Genomic DNA, 14,270 nt, shown 5'->3' with positions numbered 1-14,270 from the left:
TTTTTTTTTTTTTTTTTTTTTTTTTTTTTTTTTTGCAGAATATAGTGCAACTTTCCCCACTCCCCAGCTCACATTTCTTCTTCCTTACCGCAGCTACTCTCAGAGATGTAGAAGTTTGTCTTCTGCCCTCTCCTTCTGGCACCTTCATTTGATGAATTGATTCCCTATCCTCCCTTGTTCAATGTCTTGTTCTTCTTCACATCCACTCTTATCTCATCTCAGTCCACTCTTCTTTCCTACTCCTTTTGCCTATCCTCAAACTCTTTCCCCTCATAAAATGTACTTTACTGCTGCCCAGTCCACTCTCCCCTCCCCCCCCCAAAAAAAAAAAAACTTTTTGGATCTGCTTGGGTATCCAACAACCACCTTACTGCATCTTCAAAATTCATTCAATATAGCTTAGAATTTGTGCCTGTAATTCCTTTTCCCATTTCTTTCTTGACTTCCTTCACTCTGCCATCCCTYCTTCACTCCTAACTCATCACACACCCAAAATTGCCTTTAATGACTTCTTCTTGGCCAAAGCTCAGAGTCAGTGCTTCACACTTACACTCCTTGGCCCATAAGGAGCCTCTGACACAATTAGCCATGCTCTTCTTGTCCTCCTTTCTTTTTGAAGACTTTTGTCTTCTCCTTATTCCCTGCTTACTTCTCTAATCATTCTTTCATTTATCCTTTGAAAGAGTCATCTCATAGTTCTTGAAAGACTTTGTAGGAATGTCCCAGGTCCCTTTTCTTAACATCCTTGTCTTATCTTTATGAGTCTTGGGTTTCAGGGGAATCTTCTTAGAAATGTAACTACCATCTCTGTGCAGCTGTCACACATTTCCAAACTCAGTCTGGAATCCCCAGGCTAAAACATCAGCCTGTCTGATGGATCATTTTAAAGTTGAGCATCTGTTCCAGCTCAACATAACCAAAAGACAGTCCGTAACCTCCACTCTCAATTATTTTTAACTGCTGTGACTAAATACCACCATCCTGGTCACTCATGGTGTCATAATCTGGGTGTCATTTTCCATGAAAATCTCTCTGTATATCTTATAGTTGGCCTTTGTCTACACTGGGTAATCCAATGACCATTAAGATTCTTTTTGGGTAATATTTCTCATATATGACACGGAATGGTGCTGCCTTAGTACTGATACGCTGAGTTTTCTGTGCCATCCTATAGGGACATTGTTATTGTCCCTCAAAGTTTGCTTGAGCATTGTGCTTGGATTCTCACCTGACATTCCTTCTTCACCCAGTCTCTTGGTACCATCCAGTCCATGTTCTCTGAGGTCCTGGGCATCTCTCTGGACACAGTTAGGCAGCACGTGGAATGGATTGACCACCTAGGCAATACTGAACCAGATCATCTGAGTATCTCACCAGAGGCAGTTTTCTCAGGACCTTGGGGGCCATCAGTGGGATGTATCTGTGCTTCTGAAAGCTCCTCGGAGATACCATTACCTATGTCAGCTGCTAGTGACTATACATYATGAATATTAGCACTGTCCAAAATGCAGGAATGCAGCAGTACTGTGCGAGGTTTCCAGGGATGACTCAGGAGGCTAGATTGGCAGCATTTAACATTTAACAAAGTTTAGGCAATTTTTCCCACTGACTAAATGGGTTGCCTAAAATTGGCACTGTGAAGGCCTGGAAGGGAATTTTACCCCAATACCTCAATATTAGCTCACTACCCCCAGGTATTGAGGGACTGCAGGTTCTGGTGAAAATCAATGTTGATTCGTGCTGATGAACTACCTGAAGCCTCTAGAAATCTCCACTCACATATCTGTTCGTCAACCCCTAAATGAGATTTACTTATGAAACTGAGTTGCACTTAGAACCAGGTGCTTCTCAGCATTTTTCTAAAATCAGCCCTCACATGAACATGCTTACATCTTGGTTTAGCTTAACTCTATTCTGAACTTTACCTTAGCCTAATTTTAAGCAGAGTTTCATTTATGATTTCTTGAGGTAGACTTGAAATACAGCTTAAAAGATAACAGACTTAAAAGATCCAAACTTGAAAGTCTTACACTYTGTAAAGCAGGTCATGAAAAATGAAGCAGGCCAATGCAAATTAAATATCTGACAGATAAATTTACCTCATGAGGAGATCCAGACACCAGAAGCTTGCCTGACTCTGGGATAACTTCCAAGAACAAGGAGAGAGCTCTACCTGTAAAACTGAAAGAGGTTTTCCTAATAGGGTGGCTAGTATCGCTCAGCCATGGCCCCCTGAGTGAGTATTTTGCTTTCTTGGTGGTTCAGATTTTTTTTTTCTCCTTAAATCACCTGTTCCATCAAGCAATGAGTTCTTGATTTGATTCTCTCGTTCTGGTTCCATTCCCCAAGTTATTTCATTTAATGCTCCCTCAGGCACCTCTCTGCTGCAGTGAACAGTGTTGACATATCCCCACGCRCTGGAATCTGCTCCCTTCAGGATGCTTATCGGCCTGCGACGGGAGCCCAGGCACACTGAGATCCTGTACAGCAACGCTTCTGGCCATACTTTTGCCTAGTGTATCATCAGTCGTTCTTCATTCACCCCCCAYAGAGTAGCCAGTTGGGGTCAGTTGRGATCATACTGCCTCCCCTAGACCAAAACCAATTTGCTTGTAGAATAAATCCACACTTGAGTCACAAATATTTTRCACTAGAAGAATAACAAATGATCATTCATGATATGCAAAGGGAACTTGCCTGTGTTTAACTATTTCCAGCTATTGGCCAAGAACGGTAACTTAGGCTGCAGGGAGTCTGAGCTGGGCTTCTCACCAGGAGCAGTCTCCAACCTTCCAGCACTCTGCTGTATACCATCGTTGTGACCTTGGCTAGCTGGCTGGTCTTTTGGCTAGCAGAGGCCAACTGAATTTTTGGAGCTCTGCTTTTCAGGTTTATATTCCAAATTTTAATGTCTAAGATAAAGATTTAAAGATCTAAAATAAAAATCTGCCTATTAGTGTCAAAGCCTTAATTCATTGATTATCCTCAAATGTGAACTGCATATAGATACCCTGAAGAGGAGAGCTAAAGGGTTAAGGCTAAAATGTAGAGTAGTTACCAAGCAACTATTTTCCCGTCAGTATTCAGCACTGTGTTATCAACATGCTGCCCAGAGATAGGCATGAGTGACACAGTGAAGTGGGCCCTGGAAGCATAATCAGCTTCGTGGTCCTCGCTCCTGCAAGCTCAGCCCGTTTGTTTTGAAGAGTGACAGCAAAACGCAGGACGCCAAGCCAGAAAAGCACATTTTGAGTTTTACAAACCCAACTGATCTGTTGACTGCTTTTTTTTTTTTTTTTTTTCTGTATCTCTGATTTCACCCCAGAAAGGTTAGGTACTACCTGCCTGTGTCAGCCTGGCATCTCTGAGGAGCACTGCTTGGCCAGAGGTGCCTTTCCTAAAAATGACCTCCTGTCGAGACTGGGCTCACGCAGTAGGGTAACTTCAGCACTCACTGAATTTCTTATGAAATAAGTGCAGTAGCTTAATTTATATTGACTCTTCTCCGGTGTGCTCCCCAATATTTCAGAGCATTCATTTTACACTTGGTGTCAATCCAACAGCTATGAAAGCTTACTTCTGCTGGCAATGCCTTTGCATTAACCTTGAGAAAGTCCTGTCACTGCCCAATGTCTCCATTTCCCTGTCTGTAAAATGGGGGMYGTGACTTTCATCTGCTTTATGAAGCGCTTTTACACCTGCAGGTGAAAAGCTTTATAGARYATAGCAGTAGYGTCAGCCACTGAAAAGGCAGTAACTTTTTAAGAAAAGACCACAAAAGCTTGTGCCTAGGAGAAAATAYACAGTAAKMRTTAAAATTCAGCAAGTGTGATTTAYGAAACTGTGGTCTAGGCAAATTCTGAGTCCTGCAAAAAACAACTTCTGAAGAAGAAACGATCTATTTCTAATCACCACAATTCTCATTTCGTGTATTTCTTCACTCTTTACTACGGCTCTAGAAACCCCTGCTTTATTCTACAGCTTCACTAATTAGCTAATGACACTTCAGCTGCCCCATACAGTTACACAGGAACTACTGTATCTTCTTTCTACTGAACTAGGTGCAATTAAGTCCCTAAAATACAAGCCAGAGTAATTRCAGAGGGAAGCCCCCAGTTGGGGAATAATCTGAGGAGCTGCCATGAGTGACGAGGGCTTCACTGTAACCCCGGGAAGCACTGAAGCACGACTGAGGCGGAAATACAGATCGCCACTGGGGAAAGGATCTGAGCGAGGTGGACACTGTACAGCTCCAGACTTGTTCTGTCCATCTGTGCTGACTGGTTTTCCACGCACCAGATGATGATGATAAACTTCCTGGGTTTTGAACCATTACATTTTGTGGGATCGTCTAAGCTATGAGACTTTGTTTTTGAAAGCATGCAGCCAAGGAAGTCCGGTGCCTGCAGCTAAAGCCAAGCGCAGAGTCTTTATGAAACTGGGACAACTAATGGAGGCAAGAGGAGCTCCTGGTCTTGCCTCAGGAGGCCACATGCCCAAAGTGTTCTCTTCYGGTGTATCACAGCGTTTCTGCTGCTGCCTGGTAACACCAAGACAATCATTTTATAACACCATTTTACTGTTTCTGCATTCCCAGAGGATGGTTCAGCTGCTGTCGTCTCTGCCCCAGAATTCTTCAGTAGAAACATATCTAGCTGTGGTAGGCTTTGGAAAGCAAATCTAGTTGATGCTTTGTTTTCAAAACCCAGAAACTGGAGAACATGTGCTCTGGAGTAGACTTGGACATGAACTAGACCTTGAACAGGAGGGCACTGGGACTGGCAGCACTGCAAGAAACCCCYAGGCTGCAGACCGGACTCCATCCAGTCTGCAGGGATGAGAAATGGTGCCCAGCTGTTGTCTCCTTCCTCCTGTGCAGATGTTTACACACCAAAAGCCCCCGACACAGAACACAACTCAYTGACAGTGCTAGTGATGAGGTCAAGCACCCAAAGTGCACTGACACTCTTTACTCTTCCTCCTCCGTTACGCCGGCACTTGAGATCCCAGCTGAAAGTACTCAGGACCTGGGGTGGAGGGAACATGGTTCCTCTCATCTGTCGAAGAACAGGACTTCAGCTGCTATCAGACTGCTGTTTCCCATAGACATTAACTTTCAGCTTTTACAGAAAACTGGAAGGAAAATGGTTAATACACAGCGAGAGCTGAATACTTTCAGCATCTTGTTAGGAAAATAATTTGGAGYCACATGACAGCATATCACATTTCCCTTAATACTGTGCCCCACAGAGATGGTTGGAGATGATTTCTGACAGAATAAACTTGCTGTAGGTGCTACATAGACATGACATTTGGTGGGCTGCAGCTACAGGTCAATGTTAAAGATAAGATACTAGAATAAAAAATAGATACCAAGAGATGCAAAGACAGAACCAGTGACAAATTGGACTGCATGTTTAGAAGTTATAGTCTGGCTACTGCCCAGAGTATAAGCTGTTGCTTTCAGTTTTATTTTGAGAAAAGGGAAAAAATGATMCCAATGAGATAAAAATAGGAGACTGATATAACAGCCTATATGTTACTGTAGTGTCTCATCATTTACATACCTTAATCYCATTTAATGTTATTGCATTTACTTTACATTGCATTTTTATTACATTGGCCTCATGCAGGTCATAAAATAAATATCTAGATTTGCTGGAGGCAAGGCAGACAAAATCATTAGAGCAATGGGCTCTGGCTGCCCTGGCAGTCTGAACCGGTTTACTTAAGGATAAAAACTACCATCTTTTCCTGAATAGACCTTGCACAGGATCCTTACTTCCAGGCAGAGAATCTACATGGAACAAGTTACTGCTCTCTTACATAGAATAATGGCAAGTAAAAGAAAAATCACAGTTCCGATGTTTCCTGAGAATACATATATACATACATATATATACATATATATATATATATATATATATATATATATGTACACACACATACACACACACATACACCTGGTCCCTTTTACAAAAATGATGGAATTTTCCAACTTCTCTCTCTCTCTCTCTTTTTTTTTTTTTTGCTATATATTCTATAATGAAACCCCTCAAAGAAACCCCTGCCTTCCTTTGGGCTTGAAGAAGCAGGGCATATCAAGCCATACACAGTCATCAGAAGATCTGTGCGTCTCCATCCTTGCAGCAGCCTAGGAGGAGGCATAGTGGAGTCACTTCATTGCTCAGCAAATATTGACTCCTAYGGTCAGAGCAGAGAATCAGGATCCTGTAAGGAGACCACTGTACCCCTAGTTCTGCCATGCTCAACATTTTTTTAATTTAATCAGCTCTGTAKGTTTCCCAGTCTTACTATTCCATTCCTTTAGAACTTAGATTGTTGATGCCACTGAATCTGATCAGTTARGAATATAAAAACTAGAGAAAACAGTTCATTTGTTAGTATTTTGGTTTGTAGTCAATTTGCTAGAATTTACGTTTGTACGAAAAAAACCCCAATGTTTTAAAGTTCCAACAGTCAGRTAATTTCAGGAAGCATTCATTTAGTGTGAAATGGTCCAACATGACAGAAGGTGTGTGATGCAAAGTTCCTGGGCTTGATTCTCCTGTCATGAATGGTGTGTTTGAAAAAAAATCCAGGGCTTAAAGGTTTTGTCTTAAGTGTCTGTAAGGTTTTTCTTAAATTCTTAAGATTAAGATTTTAATTCTTAAATTCTGCCCACAGAATGCAAGTTGTGCCTCTTTTGGCAAGTTTCCAAATGGGATATAATGGTGAAGGAAGGCACTCTACTATGARTACTGTCCCAATATTCACATATCGAATAGCTGGGCTGGTAGATATTGGTGAATTATCTTTAAAATGGGAAATTACTCTAGAGTTTATGGGTTTGATAGAGAAGYCTTGAAGCCTTTCCTCACCTTTCTACAAATTTTGGTTCAAATCTAAAAACTACTTCCTAAAGGAAATTATTTCTAAAATATAGCCAGAAGATGYATTTCCACATTGATTTCTTTTTCTGTGATTTCTATTTTGATGCTTTATATTAGCAATAAAATAAAGAAAAAATCTGAATTTCAGAAGTTCCTACCTCCTGGAGACCAGAACAATTTTTTCCCTGGTGGGAAAAAAGTCAATTCTGTCTAGTTTTGGTCCTATCTGACTTTTTCCTGTATGCACATACCAAGAGCGTGTGATGTTCCTATTTTCATGCCTCAGAAACACACATGAGTCCAGCTGATATTTAGGTTTCTATATGTCTATATTCCCCCTGAGACTGTTTAGGCTCCTGCTTTCCTCAGAACACCTCAGGGAGYAGTTTTCTATGTTCTTTTCCTCCCTCCCAACAGAGCCTTCAGAAGAGGTCACTCCTAAGTCCAAGGATACTTTATGGTAAAGCTCAGAGCAGCTGATCAGATGCAGGGGATGCCTGGAACGGRGAACTGAAATTCTCTTTCTAATGGAAGAGCTGTACCAGATAGCCCTATCTTACAGCACAGCCATATAAAATGTCAGTCCTCAGGTAACATCTCTTTTATCTCCATGCTCTAGCTCCCCATGGGAAGCTGCTTAAAATGCTGTGCAGCYAGTCCATCCTATTTACTCCAACACACAAAGGGGAGACAGTGCTATTTCCAGATATATATCTCTCATGGGAGAACTGTGCCCTAGAAAGACCCTTCTCTATACTGACTGCAGAAGCAGCCAAGACAGCTACTTTAGACTAGATGTATAACTTGGATGGTTAGAGGTGAATCCTACCCATGATTAAGTGAATCAAAGAAGAAATAAAGGTATTTAGCTTCATTATCTGGAGGACTGGTCATACACCTTGGTTATAGCATTGGACTTCTTTGTTTCCAGACAYTATAACCGTGGTTGGTGTGGATTCAGCCCATTCCCATAGTTTCTGGGGATAAGAAGCAAATCAGAGCCCACAGAAGAGCAGGGAAGGCTGCTAGCAATGAGAAAAGTGGATGCAGAAATGTCTCCACCTGTGCCTGGGGCAGAGCACCAAGTTAAGGTATTTCTTTCTCCCTTCCAAGCAGGATATTATTAAGAAAGACAGCTGAGGGTTACTATTTCCTCTCTACAAGGGGGTACTGGAGGATGATAGATGCTGCCATACTAAGCCAGCCCAGCTTGGATTAAAAAAATAAAAATCAGTAGCAACCTCATTGGGTTGTCAGTGGCCCAAAGCAGCAGTGGTTTGAGATGGAAGGTCACAGAAATCCTCCGACAAGAAAGGAAAACCTGCCTGAGCCACTATAACCTCKAAAGGGCAGCTCCAGGGCTTTGGAGGAGACCTGCTGGCATCAGCTCCACTCCTGGAGGGCAGAAACATGTAGCTGGGGTCCACCAGGATGGGCCGGAGTTGTCACACRTTATACAGAAGAGTGGCTGTGTGACTCTTGACAGCTAAAGAAATCAGTATTTGAGGAAAGATCTCAGTTGAGTTTATCTGGGGAATGGTGTTCTGGCTAACATATACATTTTTATAAGGACCAGGAGAGGATGAGGGCCAGTGGGCTGCCTCACACCAGGGACCAAGGAGCTGCCTGGAGACTCTCGGAGAGCTCTTTCACACATGTATGGGGAAAAGACATCCGATTCCTCAGTGCATGATAAACTCCACCTCTCCCACAGCRTTTTCCTCTGGCAAATACTGAGACTTTCCTAAGCCAGCAGAGCCTGTGAGGGAGGCCCCAGATGGAGGCTGGACTCAGCCTGGCTCCTGGCACAAGGCTATGGGACCCCAACRTCCACTCGGAGAAATAAAACGCTTCCTGAGCAATCCTTTTCTGTGGGAATATCTGTCTAGTAAATAACTACTTTTTTGATGTGCTTGATTACTTTTCATCCTGCAGCCACTATAGTTTTCCTGCTTAGCTTAATCATGCAGCTTTATGGCTCTTTCCTGCAATTTTAGGCTGTTYGTTTGGATGTTGTTAGCTGCTGTGTTAAGAAAGGATAGAGATTGAGAAGACACTGAAATCACATAATATCCTGCTGACTCCTGCCCAATGAGCAGAACATTGCCACCGGGAGAGAAGAGGCTGGATATGGAGCCCATAACCACTTTATGGACATGCTTACGAAGTTAATAACAAGAGCTTTTCCCTCAAGACCAGTGTGTGCTAGGGCAAGAAGGTGACAATATCTGTTAATCAAGCCGGGCTCTATTGATTTCCCAGAGAACATCTGGCTTTGTGAACTTGTTCTACTCATGTTAAAAACATAACTATTGCACTTGAGGAGGTAGCAGGGAGAACTATCTAGGTGTCCTCTGACATTCCTCTTCCTCCAGCTTCAGAGGGCAACACCTTGTCTTGAATGTTAAGCCTCCTGGGAATTTAGAAGGAAGACACTGTGCAACACTGATTACCCAGTGAAGAACTAACTGTTGTTGTAATCTAAATGAACTTTGAGTTGCTTAGGGATTTCTTCTGTTGCTGACAATTGGCCCTTCTAGTTGTGCTGCAGCCCCAACCTAAAGTTTTGCCATCATGTTTTTCCTAGACTAATCTTCCTGTTAGTTCCTTTAGTTCTTTCTAACTCTTATAGCATAAAAAATTTCTATGTTGATCACCTAGCTGGGGCACTATATTGCAATGTCTTAGTAATATTCTATTCAGCAGTACATGATGCAGTTCCAGGACAYGGGAATCTATGGACATGATTTCTGATAACACACAGTGGCATTCTTCTCTCATTGACCTTAATTTCCCTTTTTCTTCCAGCAGAGCTATGTGAAATTTTTTCTGACCCAGTGGCCACATTTTGAACTCCCACCGCTGTCGTCACTAAAAGGAGACAGAAACCAAGCAAGCAGAGAAAGTACTGTAGATGTAGCAATCGTCAGCCTTCTTGATCATTTCACTTACGCTTTTCACAGCACTTCGGCTTGTCTCTTAAGTGCAGAAGGTTGCTTCGTGCTCCTGTTGGATATTCTGAGACTGAAGTAATGGTGGAAAGGGGTCAAATAAAGATTTCTACTGAAAAAGCCTGTATGAAAAAGGCAAATGATGCATAGCTGATATGCAAACCTTATTTCCTGGCTGCAGTCACCTGATTAGTGTTAAGACTATAGAAAATGATTTTTCCAACATAAAACTAGGTCCCTGTCCATTGTCTCCAGTAACTCCATTTCACCATGGATGTCAGCACTTCCCCRTCTCCAGTAGCCAATATTTGCCTTGCGTTTCAGAGATTTCATATGCAAACTGAAGGGYTGATGTAATGCTTTTTCTTGTGAATTTTAGCACACGTGAATGCTAATCAGATGCAAACTTCACAAATATATATTTAAAATATAATTTGACTCTAGYAACCATAAAAGATATCCCTCACAAATACATTAGGGGAAATTTTCTACCTATAAAGAGAATAAGAATGCAGAAATACTCTTTGYTTTCCTCCCTTTCTCCTGTTTTGTCCTGATTTCTCCATTTGGAAAAAAAAAAAAGCTGGGATTGTAATTCTCTTATTACACATTTCTAAGCAAGCAAGAATAACACAGCCTAGAATATGACTAGACASTGAGAGGCAGCTATGTTACTCAAAATTATTCTGTCAGCCTTACACTTCATTTGAAGAAAARGTTAGTGCTGCAGGATACCCAGCTATACGTTAGTTTTGTTTGTTTTACAGCTATTCACCAGGCCTGGAATGGTGGTAGTCACCAGCAGCACACAAGAAATCCCCTTTTCCAGGGATGTCGACCCATGTATCAGACCCCACTTCCCAAGGAGAGTCTCTGCTGCACGAAAAATATCTTAATTGGAGAGATAAGAGGCAGAACAAGCTCTTGCAATGCGTACAGCATCTACCAGCACAGACCCTGCGGCAACAAAGCCAAGCAATGGTAGGTAGAGCTTTCCTTCAAAAACCAAAAACGTGTCTCCACGCTAAGAAAGGACTTATGTAGGAAAGGTGAYGTGTTCTTATTTAGGAGCCCTTGGATTTGGAAGTGGAAGAAACTGTTGCTGTGGTGTTGTTCCCCATGAGACATTTTGCCATGGTATATGTGTTTCGAAATTAAATTTCCCAGCTGATAAGATTTATAAAACATTTCTGCAAAAATATTTTATAGYCCAACTCAGGAAGATTTTTGCAACTCTTTTTTCTAAATCAAAGTGTTTCAAAATTGTAAACCCAATAATGTTCTAATATGTTGATATGTTGGCTGTATTGGCTGTGGGAAGTGGTTTACAGCTGGTCTACAGGGTCACATCAAGTAGTGGCATTTAGCTTTGTGGTAGTGTTCGGGTAAAAATGTGACAACTAGGGAGCAGGGTGAGTAGCTTTCTAGTCTAGAAAGCTTAAGAGCTGTAAAGGAAGTGCAACTGGGAGAGGAGGTGGGAAAGTCCGTCTGGGGATGGCAGAAGGCAGTGGAAAGCATGGCAACCTGCCCCGGCTTCTGACCAGGGCAAGCAAACAGCTTAAGAGGCCGTGCAGCGAGAGCATGTCCCCAGTTCTGTGATCAAACAGGTTAACCTGCCTGCTGGGGGTTGACTTCAGTGATTGCTGCCCCTGGGAGTCTCACTACCCCCTGCCAGGAGTTACTGCCCTTTCCTGGTCCTGTGAATTAAGCTAGCTAAGAAACAAAGTGGTTTTTTTTGTTTGTTTGTTTGGGGTTTTTTTTTTGTTTTTTACAATAGTGTTTGGTTGGTCATCGCCCCCCCTTTCTGGGAGCATGTCACAGAGACAGGAAGGGGTGCTCAGATGAACCGCTAAATCGTCAGAGCGGGAAGAGAGAGGGTGCGGGCAGCGAGAGCACAGGCATGAGCAGCTGGGCACGGGCTGAAGTGGGAGAAGCGACGTCCAGCAGCTGGACTCCTTTCTCTGACCTTCCTCTCAGCGAAGTGCCACGTAGGTCCTCACACAGGGAGGACATGAGAGCGAAGAGGGAAGGCTGAGTCCCCAGTGCAAGCCTTCAGAGCCATCAGATCTCACCATCTCCAGCAACTCCTCATCCTCTGTCTGCTTTAGTTGCATCTTTGATTATTTTTCATTCCCTTCCCTGCACCTGGCACCATCACTGGGGACTCAAGTATCTCATGCCCCTGGTTTCATACATATCTGGAAATTGGTTCYTCTCCAGATGTTTCATCCCTGTCCTTCCCTGATGCTCTTTGCATTTGGAGGCAGTTCCTGAGTTGGTTTCACACAGCTCATCCCAAAGCAATCTGACAGGGCGGTCAACAAGCCAAGCAGGGTGTGTAGGTCATGAGGTGTCCCTCTCCTAGTGCTCCGCAAGTGCAAACCTTACCAAGAATGCTGTGAAGACACAACTGCTTGACTGGGCAATGACGGCAGACCCAAAGATGCCTACCACCACCAAGCTGGTAGGATTTGGATTTCCCCTTCAACTCCCCAGCCAGAAGAGCCATGTGCCAGAGCGCTGTTCAGTGCAGCCAGTTACGTTCAGTGTAGGATAACAGAATAATTGCAGAATAATTTGAGGAGGMGGAACCTCAGAGGTCTCCAGTCCAACCTCTTGCTCACAACAGGATCAGCTCTGAAGTCAGACCAAGTTGCTCAGGACTTGATCCAGTGAGGTTTTGAGACTTTCTGGGGGTGGAGACTGCACAACTCCTTGGGTAACCTCTGCCTGACTGTCCTCATGGAGGAAAGCTGCTTCTTATATCTAGTCTGAACCTCTCATTTCAATTTATGCCAGTTTTYCCTTGTCCTCCTGCCATGCACCACCCTGAAGAGCCTGGCAGGTCYAGGAGGTCCTTGATGACCTCCCCACAGGCACTGGGAGCTGCTGTCAGGTGCCCTCAAGGCCATCTCTGCCTCCAGCCTCTCCTTACAGGGCATGTGCTCCAGGCCCAACCATCTTGGTGATCTCCCCTGAACTTGCACCAGTTTGCACAGAGCCAGTATCTAACGTGCTAGCTGTAGAGTGGCCTGCTTGAATGTCCTASCTTCAGTGGCAAAAGCAGCAAAATATTACATGTGAAGTAGAGTTTATATGGCCATTTAATTTTGTTGTTAGTGAAATGGCTACTGTGCCCTTTTCTGCTTTATGTTGGAGACACTGAGTAGGGACAGGGGATTTTTAACATTTGTAAAACCTAGTTTGCATGTTAACTCRTGTGTGATGCTTTCCTATATGCAAGTAGTTGTCTACTTATATATTCAAGTTTATTACTAATTTAGTTGGCTAATACATAACTTTAAACTTACTAGCACCAAAATATTTCATGAGTCTTAGAATTAGTCACACATGGCAGAGTATGTCCAACAGGTCAATGCTAGAACGTAGAGCAGCAAGCATTGCTGGACAGACTGGCCCCCAAATTTGGTGACAGGSTCATAACCATGATTTCAGAGTGATGATATGATCCTGGAATGTCCTACCACATATTTTCCCTTCAGCTATAATAGTTTTTGATTGTCCTGAACACTACAAATATTTTCTAATACATTTAACTAGAAGATTGGATGGAGATTCAAAGATGTGTYGAAATTGATGGTAAAGAGTTATTCTCCCTCATTTTGGCATTAAAAAAAAGGCTATAACTTAAGAAAATGATAATTRAATAACAACTTTAAAAACTTAGAATAATTAAAAAATGGAATTGGAATTGTACTTTTTAAATTTGTATTTTTTTTCAATATTACATCTTGCATWCAACAAGTAATTTAAATATTTTGCAAATTCTTTTAGCTTAACCAAGTTCAGCTTTTACTCGACTTCTCAGATGAGGATCGATACAAGAGAGCCATAAAGAACAGTGAATCCTCTCACCCTCGGGAAAGAAATACTGGTTCTAACTGAAACTGGCTGGAAATACTTGCACTTATTTTAACTTTAGTTTTTCCTAGTTGTCTAAAAAGATCACACTGTACTTGCTTAAACAAAACATTTAAAAACGCTGYTGTCATCCATTCTATTCCTTCTGTAGCTGGACACTTTGTTGTTTTATAATAAACGGTGACATTAGTTCATATCATGTGATTAGAAAGGATTCATCGCACATTAGAGCCCGTAATCGCAGCCTATAGTCTCATTTTAACATTTCTCACTGGCATAGCCTACTTGACCCTGCTTACTGCAGCACTTCTATTATGCGCTCTGAAAGGACAAGGGGATTGAACAGGAACAAAAAAATGCAGGGGTGAAAATCGCTTTCACACTCGCAGCTACGTGTTCAGTGCTGTTATAGCTCTAGATGAATAGAAGAAATCTGGAGTCTGGCCAACATCGCTTGATAGAAATCGCCATCTTCCAAAAAAGAAAAAAAAAAAAAGTCCTGATGTGTTTAAAATAAACTGCAACCCCTGAAACAGTGAGGAAG

General features: G+C 42.5%; 1 long non-coding RNA gene across 3 annotated transcripts in view; it reads left to right on the top strand.

Annotated features, from left to right (window-relative positions):
• LOC146593591 (uncharacterized) overlaps positions 1-13,905 on the top strand; it is a 20,298-nt gene extending 6,393 nt beyond the window's left edge. Inside the window, exons 2-5 of one of the 3 annotated variants that reach the window (XR_014896362.1) lie at positions 7,311-7,471; positions 9,705-9,798; positions 10,612-10,825; positions 13,640-13,905. This is a non-coding gene — a long non-coding RNA (uncharacterized LOC146593591). Of the gene's footprint in view, positions 1-7,310; positions 7,484-9,701; positions 9,799-10,611; positions 10,826-13,639 lie in introns of all 3 variants that reach the window. The other 2 variants (XR_014896361.1, XR_014896360.1) reach the window with 2 other exon arrangements.
• Positions 13,906-14,270: the final 365 nt, after the last annotated feature.

Source organism: Rhea americana, unplaced genomic scaffold (assembly GCF_003343005.1).
Source record: "Rhea americana isolate MKP2758 unplaced genomic scaffold, rheAme1 scaffold_29, whole genome shotgun sequence".
In the NCBI taxonomy this organism is placed as follows: Eukaryota; Metazoa; Chordata; class Aves; order Rheiformes; family Rheidae; genus Rhea; species Rhea americana.
This window is presented reverse-complemented; position numbering and strand designations above follow the sequence as displayed.